Source organism: Propithecus coquereli, unplaced genomic scaffold, assembly GCF_000956105.1.
Source record: "Propithecus coquereli isolate 6110/MARCELLA unplaced genomic scaffold, Pcoq_1.0 Scaffold202, whole genome shotgun sequence".
NCBI lineage: Eukaryota > Metazoa > Chordata > Mammalia > Primates > Indriidae > Propithecus > Propithecus coquereli.
The window spans coordinates 1,615,845-1,618,762 of NW_012145190.1; positions in this window are offsets into that span (position 1 = coordinate 1,615,845).

Genomic DNA, 2,918 nt, shown 5'->3' on the forward strand with positions numbered 1-2,918 from the left:
GAAACAGACCAACATTTTTTAAAAGGATGACAAATTAATTGGTGGTATAACTCTATACAATTGAGTATTATAGCTTTAACAAATTAACCATATAAAATTATAAATATGTAAAAATTCTTTGACAGATTGTGTGAACCACTTTTGGTTCAAAAAACAGAGTCACTAAAACTGTACAACTTAATGTCTTACATAGCAAGCACATATTTAGTGTTAAATCTTCATTGATAATTTTTAGTATGTCATCTGAAGTAAATGAAGCAGGTTTGTAAGAAGATATAAACTGCCCTCTTAAGGGTAGGGAATCACTCTGAGGAATTGTGGTGTCATTAAAATAACCTAGGGCTTGGCCTCAGATCCAGACATTGTCACTGGCTAGTTTTGTGGCTTTGGGAAAGACATTCATTGTTTCTCAGCATTGTCTTCCTTATTTGTGTAAAAATGATGTTTGCCTTGCTCATTTCATAAACGATTAAAATTTGTGAAGTTGCTCCATACAGTTTCAGAATGTGAGTAAATATTTGATAACTTTTATTTTCCCTTTCCTCTATCTCAATGTCTCCAAAATGGTAACATAGATCAGACTGTTTCACATAGATTTTATAAAATGCAGATTCCCAGGCACTCTAGGAGACTCTGATTCACTTGATCTGGGGAGGCTTTCATGTTTTCAACAAGCCCAGTTGATTTTACAGTGGATGGTGTGAGGAGGACATATCAAGAAACCAGTTTTACCTCTACTTTCCAAAGTGAATTCCAATCCCTCCTAAAATTTTGTCCAATAACTGCTTTTTCTTCCCCCGCCATCCTCCACTTTGGAGGACCAGAGGACAAGGTATATGACACTCACTTCTCATGCTTACAGTGACTTCTCTGAGGCATTCTTGGCTTTTTCCAGGTCACAAATGGTTAAAGCTATTAAGCCAGGCATTTTGCAACGAAACCAAATTTTCCAACTGTTTTGTTTGCTCTAATGACATTATTTAAATAATGCTGCAGCTGGGCCATTTCTGTCAACTATGTAAAATTGCCTTATTATTATTGCTTTAGAGTAGCCAATCAGCTACAAGTGGTAATGTATAAATCAAAAGATTCCAGTATAAAACTTTTTATAATTGTAGAAGGTACTCAATACAGAATGTATTTCCAATCTTCCTGTGGTCCACAAAGCCTCTGACTTCATATCAATGGAGAACATCTAGTCTGCTCTACAGAAACCCACCACAACTTCTTGGAGCTTTATGCTACACAGTGACAACTTGAGTCAGTTATATTTCAGGTGGGTGAGACTATAGCGTGGTGGCTACGGAAGCTTCTCCATTGCCACACCAAACAACTGCAGAAGGTAGTGTGTAAACAGGTCTACAAAGAAACTTCAGGTAAGCAGAATTGTTTTGGACAGCCAAAGTCTTTCTTTTCTTTCGCTTTTCAGTTAATTAGAATCCTTATTCTAAATAATTTGTATTTGTTAATTCATTGTTTTCCCCCTGCAAACCCTTGGAAGGAGCACTCACCAGTCCCAATGTTGAGAAGCAATTCCTCAACAACTTTTATGTCTCTCGAACTGGAAAATACTTTAGAAATCATCAAAGCCAGTGTATATCATTTTGAGTTTGTCCAAATGCTTTCCTTGAACTACAAATTATCAATATACATGTACCTTTCCCTGATATCCTCCAGTTCCCCATAGTAACACTGCGAGTAAAGAAAAGAATCAGATTCTCCTGGCCTTCAATCCATGCTTCTAAAGTCTTACTTGTTTATTTTCATAGAAAAGCCTTTCTTCTCTGAGTCTGTGTCATGTGGCTAAAACAAAACTTTATCCTTTCCTGTTGCTCTCTTCCAGGTTTCTGTCCATTCATTGACATATTTGGCACCTGGCTCCCAAACATGTCTCTCCATCAAACTTCTGCTATATCCTGGTGATGTATATGATACCTGAAACTCCAAGTGCCTTATTGTTTCCTGCTCTATTGACTTGGAACTGAAGCCAAAAGCAACACATCACAAACTGATCTACCTCTGAAATCCTAACCTCAAATTGCCTGAATACATTCCCCCGTCTGTCACCATTGCTATTCTTTGAATTCATAAAGTATTTTCATCCTTTGCTTTTTCCACCTTTTCCTACTTATTGGTCCCCAACCTACTTTACTTTTTTCCCTCTCTCTCCTAGATCCCACAATTTGTCAGTTTAATTTTCCCATTCCTACATTGTCAAATACCTTGCCCCTTATCTTTCTGGCTCCTCCTGCCTGGAAAAATCCAACCCTTCTTTGTTTCAATTTGTCTTCTCTGCTTCTACTCTCAGGATGCTGAGCTTATACATGTGGATGTGTATCACATCCAAATGATGGTTTCTATCTTTACATCATCCTAAGCAATGCCTGCCAATCCCTCTATCCCTCATCCACTCTTTCTCCCACTAACATCAAAAGACATTCAAACCCTAGCCATTTCCTACAAAACCCTACTTTTTCTCTATGCTTTCCTGGCACACTCCTTCACCCCGTTCAGTTCAAAAAGGGGCTTTTAGAAAAGGAAGAAATTCTATTTCTTCCAGGAAATAGACATTCAAAGATCACTTGTCAACTTCCTGCTCTTTTTTTCTAACCCTGAGTATTTACATATACAGTAAGTCCTCACTTAATATCTTGATATATTCTTGGAAACTATGACTTTAAATGAAACAACAAATAATGAAATCAGTTTTACCAAAGGCCAATTGATATAACAAGAGTTAAGTTCTATGGCATATTTCTGGTCACAAAACATCACCAAAGTCTTCTAAACAAAGACTTCAAACAATTCTAATACTAAACATTGAAATAAATGTCAGTTATACATATGTTTAAGGAAAATTAGTAAATACAAGTAATATACTTATTTATCCAATTTTTGGTGAATCAGTGAGTGACAAT